The 12,902-nt window shown below is 39.7% G+C and overlaps 1 protein-coding gene across 1 annotated transcript in view; it reads left to right on the top strand.

Moving 5' to 3' along the window:
• The window catches only part of RELN (reelin), a 473,567-nt gene that overhangs the window by 276,525 nt on the left and 184,140 nt on the right, over positions 1-12,902 (top strand). The window lies entirely within an intron of this gene.

The raw sequence follows: 12,902 nt of genomic DNA, 5'->3' as shown, positions 1-12,902 counted from the left end.
TCACACACCTTTATGGGGAGGATCTGCATGAACAGCTCCATGATGATCTTCTCCTCCACCTGAACCCCTGCGCATTTCTCTGGCTGGACCCGCCACCAGCAATGTTCCTCCAGACTTTGGGCAATGGCCTGGGGCCTAGCCCAAACAGGAATTCTCACTGCAGAACCTCTGCTGGTAGGTTTCAGGCGAGATGTTCAGGACATCAACAATGGCCACCTTGATTTTGGTATAATCTTGGGTGGCCAATGCAGTATCATCAAATTTCATCACCATACTGGCTATCTGCAGTTCACAAAATCAGTCTTAATCAGTCCCAAAAAATCAGGTCTTTGCAGCACTCCCATATTTTCCATTTCAGATTCTCAAGACCCTTGTCTGATGTCCAAACTGCTATGTCCATACAAATATCTGTACCTATCATTTTTATGCCCCCCACCCCATCAATTAGCATTTTGTGTGGTTTGACATTAAAATCTTGCTTGAAGTCCACTCCAGTCCATCAATGGCTTTCCCCCATCAAATTATTTGACACTTCCAAACATCAGTCAGATTTCCTGGACATTATTATTTGTCAGAAACACTTTATTGCATAACTAATTCAGTGTGGGACGAGCGTTCTATTCCTCTCCAAAATAAAAATTACACCATAAGGCTGACTAATTTCATAGGAAAAAGGGAAAGAAACCCAAAGAGAAAGAAAAAAGAAAGAACATTTACAAAAATAAAAAGCTTTTATATGTACTGTGGACATTTCACATATTCATTCTTTCTCATATACATTCCCACCCTATGACCCAACCTAAACAAAGCAGCTGCAATATGGCATGTTTTTCAAATAGATCAGCAGTTGCAAATCTATGCGTTTGCATATCAATCTGACAAGTGCTTCACCATGTACTTGCTCCTTACAGCAGCCGACATTGGGAGAACAGGAAATCATCCATATTTCTTTCTGATAGAAAAGGAGAGATAAAGACAGGTATCCAACCACTCTTAAGGGGGGAGGGATAGTTCAGTGGTTTGAGTATTGGCCTGCTAAACCCAGGGTTGTGAGTTCAATCCTTGAGGGGGCCACTTAGAGATCTGGGGCAAAAATTGGTCCTGCTAGTGAAGGCAGGGGGTGGACTCAATGACCTTTCAAGGTCCCTTCCAGTTCTAGGAGATTGGTATATCTCCAATTATTATTTTATTTTATTTATTTATTTAATAAACTTCATTAAAATCACTCAGGTGCCAAAGTTGGGGACTCTGCCAAACTCAGACACGCTGTCCATATCAAATAGGCTAATGCTGTAAGAGATGTGCTGAGCAATATGGATTGTTTTTAAAATGTTTCTCAGTGTATCTCCTTGAGGATAGTGTGAGCACCCTGTTGTGGGATACTCTCCCGGTGTGCATGTCCCCGATGTTGTTAATTATGAAACAGCTTTGTACATACATTGCATGCTTTTCCAAATATTTCTGCCATGTGTGCCCTAAATTTTAAAAAAATGTGCCAGTTCAAGGGGGGCGGGGATCAAAGTTTGCACTCAGAAAAATACCTTGGAAGTACATCTGTAAATCACAATTTCTTCCTTAATTGAGCAGGCATCTGCCATGTATGACAAAGATATGCCAGTTACTGTGCCACATGTGGCAGTTTCATCAACTGACTGGCTAAACTCACGTCCTCACCCTCCACTCATAGTGCTTTAGTGATTTGCACAATCCTAGATCCGGGATTTTTCCACATCTTTTTCCTGAATGTGCATTGCTGGGTGTCAGCAAGTGGAGAAGTCATGCATGCAAACTCACAAGACACTGGCAAAAAGACTGGCTAAACTACTCCACAATAGCAAATCCAGATCAGAATTCCAAATTTTCATTGAGCGCTCAATTAAGCAGTATGACTGACACATTTTTTTCATCATGTGATCTTTTTCACCACCAACATTCTGGCGTTGACCTTTTTAATATATTTTTACCATTGTGAACTGATTATGCTCTATTTATTTATTTATTTATTTCAAATGAACAACATTGTATATTTCCTTTGTAGTTTTTAAAAATGATATCAAACAGTAGGTTGAGGAACCAAGTCTCTGATCTGTATTAGCTGTGTTTGCTTGCAAGAAAAGAGCGAAAGAGACAACGTTGACTGAATCTACCTTTGTGCCTCCTGTATTCTCAACCCCCCAAGACAGTGGTCCCCAACGCAGTGCCCGCGGGTGCCATGGCGCCCGCCGAGGCATTTATGTGCGCCCAACTAGTGCCCAGCAGGGGAGAGAAGCCGCAGCCCCGTGCCTGCCAGGGACAGAGAACTCCGGGGCTGCAGGCTGCGGGCGCCGGTGTTCTCTGTCCCTGGCAGGCATGGGGCCCACCTAGTGCCCAGCAGGGGAGAGAAGCTGGGGCCCCGCGCCTGCCGGGGACAGAGTACTCCAGGGCTGCGGGCACCGGTGTTCTCTGTCCTCGCAACTTCTCTCAGGCTTCTCTCTGCACTGCCCAGAACTGCTGCCAAAAACAAACAAACAAACAAACAAAAAAAACCCAAACACTCCACCTTTGCAGAATGGACCGAATGTTTATGATATTTATTTTGTAAAAACGCCTTAATTTTTCTTACAGATAGATAAAAAAGAGCAAATTCCCGTGGTAAGGTGAAAGAGTAATTGCCGAATAATTTAATTAATACTTTTTACATGTAAAATTACCTTTTTTATCTTATGGATTCATATATTATGTAATATTAAATATGATGTTTTTCGCATTATTTAATGTACAAATACAAAATAAGCCTTGCAAAATTGTTGGCGCCCGCCACACTCTTCTGAAAACATGAATGTGTTACTGGCCACATAAAGGTTGGAGACCACTGCCCCAAGAGAAATCAGAGCAGCCTCAGGACTGCTCTAACTACAGGCTTGTCAACACACAGTTTTTGTACTGCTTTAACTATATCAATTTGAAAGTGGTGCAAGTCCCTAATGTGGATGCAGTTATACAGGTGTTAAGGTGCTTATACCTGTATATCTTATTCCTGTACATTTATGTGAATAAGCTGTACCAGTATAAGGCACCTTAATACCTGTATAACTGTGTTCACATGAGAGGTTCTACCAATTTAACTATTTGGGTAAAAAAAAAATCACTACCTTGACCAAAATAGTTAAATTGGTAAAATAACTATGTGTAAACCAGGCCTTACAGTTGGCTGTTTATGACTCCTTGGGCCATTCTGACAGCTGAGAATAATTAGAGCGCAGCATAGTCCAGCCCACATCCTGTACATTAGAACTGTGAGGGTGAATGGCATAGACTTTATATTCCAGTTCTGTGGCAATCAGGGAATCCCCTTTCACTGAGGATATCTCCAGTGGCTGGATTCATTAGCTTTATAGCCCCTAGGTTGGGCTCCTCAGGACAAATGTTTTGGTGACCTCAGAGTACAGCCACCAACTCTGGCTGGTGGCCCCTCTCACACTTTTTCCTAAAATACTTAATTAGCTTTAGGAAAAACAAATAAATATGCACATAGACACATCCATGTATTTCTTGCTATCTAATAAGTCTGTTGTGAAAAGTGATATCAACAAACATACAAGTATCCCTTTTCACAGCAGACTTACTCAGCCCCACAAACCTGGGGACAAATTAAGCCCCGGATGGGTGGTCGGGGGAGTCAATGTCGGGGGAGGGGGAGCGGAACCTAATGTCCCATGGCCAGGGGACAGGACCCAGGGACACAGCCTGAAGCTGCGCAGCCAGAGCCTGGGGCCTGCTGCTTTGCAGCTGGAACCTGGTGCTGGAGACCAAAGCCCTGAGGCCAGAGTCCACCACCTCAGGGCTGAAGCCTAAAGCCTGAGCCCCACCACCCATGGGAAGTTGGGAAACTCATTGGCTGCCTGCTTCTCCAGCGTTGTGCCCCAAGTGTCTACAGAGGGGGGCAGGGCCCAACCCCTGCTGGCAGCCCCAGCAATCATCACCAAGGTGGTGCATCCAGGAGCAACAGGGAGGGGGAGGGGCTCTACTTTGCTCCCTTCCCAGTCATAGTCCAGGAGTCTGTAGCTGCAAGAAAACCCCCTGGTGGCCACACGTGGCCACGGTGGCCGCATTTGAGAAACGCTGAGTTAGTCACTGTAAACAACAAAGGATCTGGCCTTCACAGTTCACCGTGTGATACAGCATAATATAATCAATATGAAGTAACACTAGTGAAATGTAAAAGAGATCAAACTACTGGGATTGATTCTCCGTTCACATCATTTTATGCTGGCTTCCATAAAGTTACTTCTGATTTTTACTCGGGTAAACGAGATCAGAATCAGGCTCACTACTGTAGAATAACACTTTTGGAATACTAAAACATCAGTGGTTCTAACACATCTGCACACACACCATTTAGATAACCATTCAAACCATTGCTGAAAATAGTTTTAATCCCAGGTTTGCAATGTATTAGTTCTACAGTCAATTTATACATGCATCATAAAATACTCCACATAAAGAATTAATGTTGCTTGATTCATAAAAAGGCAAATTGTTTCTAGTGCTACCATTTGAATGACAATCTGTAACAAGAAATGATGAGCAAAATCACACTTTATAAATTGCCTCTCCTCACATTACAGAGCAAGTTTCAACCTATTGTTTTGAAAGGGGAAAGTGCACTGTAACCCTGCTTGCACCTGGTCTGTTTTCTTAGCCACGTTTTCAGTTTTGTAACTTGCTGTAAATTATCTAAATATCTAACATGTGGAAAATGTTAGAATCTTCATTTACCTAATGGGGAAATCTGTCCAATCCTATAGTAATATTTCCTTTAGCGGTAAGAAGGACTTCAACCCGGAAATCCTCATAGTCAAAATCATATAACTGCTTAGTTCTGAATGATGGTAATTATACGTTTAAATATGTTAGCAAGGCAAGAAATTGTATGTGAATTAGAATTGTATTAACATCAGTTCAATCCACCTACCTGCTATCACATTTAAAATCTTGAAGTTCCAAATACCAACATAACTCATTCCCAGCAAGACACAATGTCAAATTTATGACTCTGCCAATAACGCAGCTTTAATTAATTTTCTTCATTCTATTTCTCTTTCCTCTGCTTCTCAAATCTCATCTGTTTGCACTGCCTAGATTTTAATTAAAAAAACCTCTCGTCTCTAAGGAGCAATCTGAAGTGGCAAAAATAATCACTTAAAATATTACAGTCATTAAAAAATTGGCTGCGGTCAAAGTAATGCATTGTCTGTTGGCCTACAAACAATATTTTAGTTTTCTTTTAAAGTGCATTTTGTATTTGAATTGTGTACCACCAGCCAGCCTGGTTATCCGGAATGTTCTTCCAGCTGGGTGGGCCGAGTGACAACTCCTTAATGGAGGAAATTGATGACTCTGCTCATGGAAAGGTGAGGCATACTGGGCAGATTTCTTTCCATCTGCCACCAGCCCTTTGCAAGCTGGCATTGCCCAAATGCCCAGTATATTCATTCCACTGTAAACAATACTGCCAGAAATTTAATTGTGAGGCTACAGCTGTCTGAAAGAATCATCAGGGCCATTAGGCCGCAGAGAGATATTACGAAGAGGTGCATCAGTGCTCATCTTTAATAAAAACCTAATTAAGTGATGGTAAAGGTGACTGAGAATACTTTAAAAACACAGAGGTGAAGCCACTAACATTTACATCGGCGTGTGGGGATCAACCTCAGGAAGATGTTATCCACAGCTGAGGCCAAAAATCTGTTACACTGGGGAATATAGCACTGATGTTTCCTGTTGATGCTTTCTGAATGGCAAAATTGTATCACTTAGTTACACTGTGTTCTTCTTTTCAAGCAAAAGAAAGCCATACAGTCAGGGAAATAGGATAATATTTGTTGATTGACAATTTTTGACATAAACAAATAGGAAAGAAGCCTGATTTTTATGAACCCCAAATTTTTAACCCAAATTTGTGTCTCTCCGTTCCCCTACCAGTCTTTTAATGGGTTCCTGCACGTTCCCCCAGTTTTACTGATCTTATTTTATGAAAGTTTCATATGTCCCTGCAGACCTATGTAAACTGGAGTGTTATTGTACCACACTTATAAAACTGAAATCAAATATTTGTATCTTTAGAGGCAGCATGGTCCAGTAACTTGGCCACTGGACTCAAAGTTAGAAGATCTGGGTTTTGTCCTCTGATCTGATGTGAAACTTCTTTGTGCTTGTGTTTCCACTCCCACCCTTTGTCTATTTAGACTGTAAACTCTTCAGGGCAGGAACTGTCCCTTACTTTGTATTTTTACAGTGCCTAGCACAGTGGGGCCCAGATTTCAGCTGAGGCCTCTAGATAGTTCTGTAGTACAAATCATTTGTAATGAGTACATTTTACAAAAGCGCATAAGTGATTTAATAGCCTACTTCACTTTTGAAAATAGGACAAAAGAACTTCAGTTCTTTTGAAAATTTTACCCAATATCTCTTTATGCAAATATGTAGATGTCATGTAGTGTAGCGCTAGGGTTAGGAAGAAGGACACAGTGATAGCAAAAATCTGGGGATATTTCTTAAGTTAGGTTCTGAGCCTTGATCCAATCCATAGTTATACAAAAACAATTATGAGAATAACCATGTGTGGTTTTAGTCATTTGCCTCTGAAATCCAACAGATTTGAACAGTCCTAATTGAAACTTTTCTAACCTTCAGAAGATCAGTAGGTTTTCCTGGAGAGATCTTCCTAAATTAGGTGAAAGACATTGATATAATATCTAAAAACTGTAACTTATAGAGTAACGCAGGATTGATCAAACACAGACTCTTCTCAAAAGCTGGATTCTGAAACCATTCTGTGCTCTTTCCCATAGTCATTATCTTCAAATGACTATCTAATGTCCTCATATTGTGCTGTGCAGGGGCGGCTCTAGGTATTTTGCCACCCCAAGCACCAGGGCCGGCTCCAGACCGCAGCGCGCCAAACGCGTGCTTGGGGCGGCACACCGCGGGGAGTGCTCTGCCTGTCACCGGGATGGTGGCAGGCAGCTCCGGTGGACCTCCCGCAGGTGTGCCTGCGGAGGGTCTGCTGGTCCCGCGGAACCAGCGGACCCTCCGCAGACACACCTGCGGGAGGTCCACCGGAGCCGCAGGACCAGCGGACCCTCCGCAGGCACGTCTGCAGGAGGTCCACCGGAACCGCGGGACCGGCGACCGCCAGAGCGCCCCCCGCAGCATGCTGCCATGCTTGGGGCAGCGAAATTGCTAGAGCCGCCCCTGCCAAGCACAGCAGGCAGGCTGCCTTCCGCGGCTTGCCTGCGGGAGGTCCCCAGTCCCGCGGATTCGGCGACTTGCCTGCGGGAGGTCCGCCGAAGCCATGGGACCAGCAGACCCTCCGCAGGCATGCCGCCGAAGGCAGCCTGCCTGCTGCCCTCGCAGCGACCGGCAGAGCGCCCCCCGTGGCTTGCCGCCCCAAGCACACACTTGGCGTGCTGATGCCTGGAGCCGCCCCTGGTGCTGTGGAAGATTTTTTTATTCCTGGATTTGAAACGCCCATGGATAATTCAAGTTATAAGCTTTTAGAGGGATGCCTAGTCTATTGATAATATGCCAAAAAGTGGGCCAGTATTTGCTAGACAAACTGATAGTTGTATCCACTCCAAAAATGTGGTGTTCATTTAGATTTTAGCCATTGCATATTGCATTGCCATGTGATACAACATAACACAACTTAACATAATACCACAGCTGCAATTTAAAGGACAGATTTAATGGAGCAACTTATGTACAAAAAAAAATCTCAGCTAAAACCTAGGTTAAACTGGAGTCAGTATTGAATACAGGCAGTAACTTTAGCACTAAAGCATTACAGGGATGTTGTAATTAACTAAAAATCATGCATAAGAAACTCAGGAAATTCAGAGTTAAGGTTAAACTGAAAAGGAATCCATGTATGTTGAGATATGAGAATGCACAGCTAAGACACCCAAGCAACCTTAATTTTGCCTTTATGGTATGCAATCGCCATACAGTTACAGTTAGTATGTAATGGGTATTTGTAGTACTAGATTAGATTAAATTGATTTTTAAACATATATTCGGGTTTTTTTTCATTTTTCATTTTCTTGGGGCTGCCATCTTCCCTGAGGACAGCCTGGCTTCACTCTTATTGGCAACCATGGGAGGCAGAGACCATTCTGAAATCCACAATTTTGTTAATGGTAGTCCGGTAGCCTGACGTCCATTGAGAATAATAGGAGGTGGCCAGTTTATTAAAAGAGGTGATGGAATTTTCTGTAGAAGAACATTAAATTGTCAGCCTCTGCTAAAGAACAACAAAAAATGACCATTAATCCTAAAACAAAGTTTTCAGAAGTAGCCTAGGCACATAACTTCAGTGAGTTTGAACTATATGGGAATAATTATTCCAATATTAAGATAATTTGGAAAAAAACTATGGAATGACGCAGGTTTTTAATTTCTTAAAGGATCCATTTTCTAAATTAATTTTAACTCATAAACTAAGCTATATAATTGTAAATTGTCAGAAAATTGATTTTGTACTCAGAGTGAATGCTGTAATTTGGGGGATGATATGGTGTATGCTTCGTATGTGATTGAATCCCTGCTTTAAATGCTAAATTCAACTCAGCCTTAACTATGGAACTGCAATTGGTGCTTCCATAACAGAGGGAAATATTCTGATATCATATGGTCTCTTGAATTACAAATATTATTTAGCAATTTAATCTAATGTTGAATACACATTCAAAAAAGTATAAATCCAAATGTAACTGAGAGCGTTGATTCTTAAATTGATAATTTAGATAAAAGATGTCCAGTATCTTAAATGCAAGGCCAAATTAACTTCTGTAAAAAGCAGGTGCAACTCCATTGACATCAGTGGAATTATGCCTTCCCATTATACCAGTTATGGATTTGGTTCATAATACCTTAATTGCTCACATTTTAGTACTTTTCTTTCTTTAATATAAAACCCATTAGAACTAGATTTAAATACTTTAAATACTGCAAATAATTACAACCTGACAAGGAATATGTACTTTGGGAATGAGGTGACATAGAACATTAGTAAAAACAGTAACTGTTCACTCCTAGAGGCCTGGATTCAAATCCTATTTTGATCAAAAGAGAAAATGAATTTGATGGGCTTACTTTAGTCCCCAGAGTACAGAGTGAGCCCTATCACAAATGCACACTGTAATTCAGCACAGTCAGCAGTCTGTTAGATCGTTGAACAAACTGACATTGTTGGGGAGGTGGCGCAAGTCAGAAGTGAAGTGTCTTGGCAGAGCTTTGCTCGATTGAAAATTTAGTTAAGTGTTTTTGTAAGGCTCAAAATGCTATGAATTGACTATAACAAACAAAAATGAGCAATACCAAGCACTAAGAGTAATAACTTGAAAGGTAAAAGAAAAAGAAAAACTTTAAATGTAAATCAGAAATTAAGCACTAACTGAGGATGGTTATAAAAGGAAAACAAATCTCACAGATAACATGGTAGGTCAGAGTGAGGCTTTTGAAGGCTCAGATCAAGACCAAAAATCAGTAAATCAACGGAGTTCACATCTTTCTCTGAACAGAATACACACATGCTGAGCTGATTTTCAAAGGTGCTGATGAGCACCCACTGCTCCCATTGTGACTAATAGAAACTATGGGTGTTCAGCGCCTTTAAAAACCAGACCATGTATATTTAGGTACCCCAGTATGGATTTCTAGGTACCCAACTTTAGATACTCAGGTAGGGATTTTAATGGCATAGGGGTACCTGGCTCCTTTAGATTCTGTTAAAAATCCAAGCCTCAATTTTGAACATCTTTGCCACTCCCTTTCAGGGCTTTGGCTTCATTGGTAACTCAAATAACAATAAACCCATAAACCTCAGTTTAAACTTTCTCTCCCATGTAGCTGTCTCACAGGTGAACAAGTTGACTACAGCCAAAGTTAACCTGAACAAAGGTCAATTTGAGTTGTGTAGTAAATTAACATCTAAAAGAAGTATGAAATACACACACACACACACCACAGACAACATAGCTTTATCTAAAAGTAAAAAACAGTTTTATAGACCTAATTAGATAAGTTATAGCTTTGTGTCCTGTTGAATTTTGCAAAGCTTCCACACACAGCTGCAGTACATCACAATATAAATGACTTTTTTTTGACCCTGTAGTCAAAATGACTATTTACTTATCCAGACTACTTTAATGGAAACTCCGTCACACTTACCACAATAAATATTACTGTAGACTGCAGAAGGACATACTAGCCATTAAATGCTAATGTGATTACATCTGTTTGAGGTAGATTTTAATTGCTGGCTTTCATCAAGTAAGTAATTACAAATGGTATAGTCAGCTATCAAATTAATGCTTGGTTGTAACTTGCCAACTGAGAAATATACTAGATCCATAAATGATGCTCCAGTGTCTATATGCAACTATAGTAGATAATTCTCTCTACTTTAAGTTCTGTCTGTTTAGTAAAAGATAAAACAAGACCGTACAAACTTGAAAAGGTGGCTCCTGCAGCCTAAGGATTAAATTTTCATTCTGTATATTCATTTTCACTATTCCTGAGCATAAAAAAAGAATTTTGTGGCAGATTGAATGACTGATAAATGGCCAGCTTCCTCCCCATTCTGTAAACGGATATACTGAAAATCAAGTAACAAAATAAACAAATGAATTTTACTCTTAAGTCTCAAGTGAGCAATATATGCAAACATAAAAGGTATTAAAATAGACAAGCAAAATACATTTTAGAACAATGTAGTATATAATAACAATGAAGTACAAGGGATGCTTTTTCAGAGAGGTATGTGTTCAGATAATAGTTGCTATCAATACATACTTTGTGTCACAACCCAGTGAAAATAATTTTTTTCTTTCAGTTGTAGGTATGTTGGGTTGTCCCATATTTAAAGTGTTGTGGTAGTTTCTTGACTGTTTCAAGCATTATTGTGTATTTACGGTAGAGTTCTTGTTATTTTCTAGGGTAAACATAGCTCATGGCTTATCAGCATTTCTAAATCTCATAATTGCTTTGACCTCTATTTGGGGCTAAATATATTCACAGAAGTTTACTTATTTCAGCTGCTGAAATTTCTCTTTATACCATGTTTTGTTCTCTATATGAAGTTGAGTAGTTCTTATTTTGCACTGAAACTGACTGTCATTCCAACATCAATATAGCAAGAATCTGCATGCCCTTAGACCAAAAAGTCAATGAGCGAAATTCAGACATGGTTACTTCTCTAGTAATGAAAACTGCAGGTACTCTACACCTCTGAATATTGGGTCTCTTATTTACAAGCCTAAATATGAACTAAACAGCCTAAGTTTAGGTACCCAAGTTTGAAAATCATTGGCAAACTCTCTTCAATTTAAATTTGCTCTCACAGTATTAAATTGAAGATGAGCTGTGGAATGCTACAAAGAATCATCATTTTTACTTTGTTCTTATGAAATTATTAAAAGAAATATTGTGCAATTTTCCATTGCTTTCCACACCCTATATCTTATATAAGTTATGGAATTACCCTGGCACTACCTTGACCTTTTTTCATTCTTATTAGTTTAGTTGGGCAGCATACTCATCCCCCTTTACAGACACAGTCACCAGTTATGAGGGGTTTGAATTAGAGGAGCCAGCATAGATTACACTGAAAAGGTCAATGTGATTTCACATCCAGCAATAATTCCCAGAGTATGAAATCTCATTATTGTATCTCATTCTTATGAATTGTGATAAGAATGGAAAATTATTCTAATTAACTAATTCTTGTTTCATCCTTCAGTTTTTAATATACCCGAGGCTCTCTTGAAAAGTGTTTAAAACTAATTATTTTAATAACAGAAATTGTATGCTACTAAATTCCTTGATCAACTTTCTCACATTTTGAAAATTTACCCCCTTTCATCCAGTCACTAGAAATGGGGAAATTTTAGCCACCAGCAAAATTGGGATTTCAGAAAGAAGAAAAGATATATTGTTTTGCTTTGAATTTTTAATGCAGATGAAAGGCATCTTTCACAGACCAAGAGTATTTTGTAGAAAGGGAATATTAAAAAGATTGGAGAAAGGATGTTCTTTCAGACTGGGATTCAGGAGATCTGTGCTGATTTCATATCTCTGCTACCAATTTCATGTGTCAACTTGAGCAACTCACTTAATCTCTCTGTGCCTCAGTTCCCATCTGGGAATAATAATGTTTCCTTTTCCTCCCCACCCTTTCCTTCCCCCAGTCTCTTTAGACTGCACGCTCTTCAGGGCAGGAACTGCTTCCTGCTTTGCATTTATACAGAGTTCAGCCCAGAGGGCTTCCATCTCAGTTCAGCTTGTGTGTTTTACTGTAATACAAATTAATAATAATAGACTCTCAGGAACATGGTGCTGACAGAAAATAATATGTTTGAATTAAACATGCAATCGTTTTTTTCATTCATAAATGTCAAAAGTCCAAAAGTTATGTTATTTAAATCTAATTTATTTATTTAATATCATTTATACTACTACTAATAACAAACCACAATACTCCATTGGCAAACATTCAGGCACAGAAGATCTGGCATTTGTCTCAAGACATGTCTCTGAACCTCTAAACAGGCAAAACATCCACTCTAGATTTAATATACTGCTAAGTTATTTGAACATATGAATGTGATTTTTGGTCTGAGATAGATGCAATGTAATGCTTTAAAATTGTTATTATTATGAAAACAAAGTTATACACTTTACAGAGGACTGAAATTGAAGAAAATAGAAAATATGACATTGAGAGGCAGTAATAACTGGGAGTTGTTCAAGAAAGATAAAGAATGAACAAACTATTTTTTGTTTTGTTTCAGGTGTCCATGCTAAATAATTTAGTGACTTTCTCAGAGCTCTGATTGTACATGAGCAAGACAGCTGCCATT

This window comes from Mauremys mutica, chromosome 1 (genome assembly GCF_020497125.1).
Source record: "Mauremys mutica isolate MM-2020 ecotype Southern chromosome 1, ASM2049712v1, whole genome shotgun sequence".
Lineage (NCBI taxonomy): Eukaryota > Metazoa > Chordata > Testudines > Geoemydidae > Mauremys > Mauremys mutica.
Note: the sequence above shows the minus strand (reverse complement) of the source record. Positions and strands in the feature narration are given on the sequence as shown.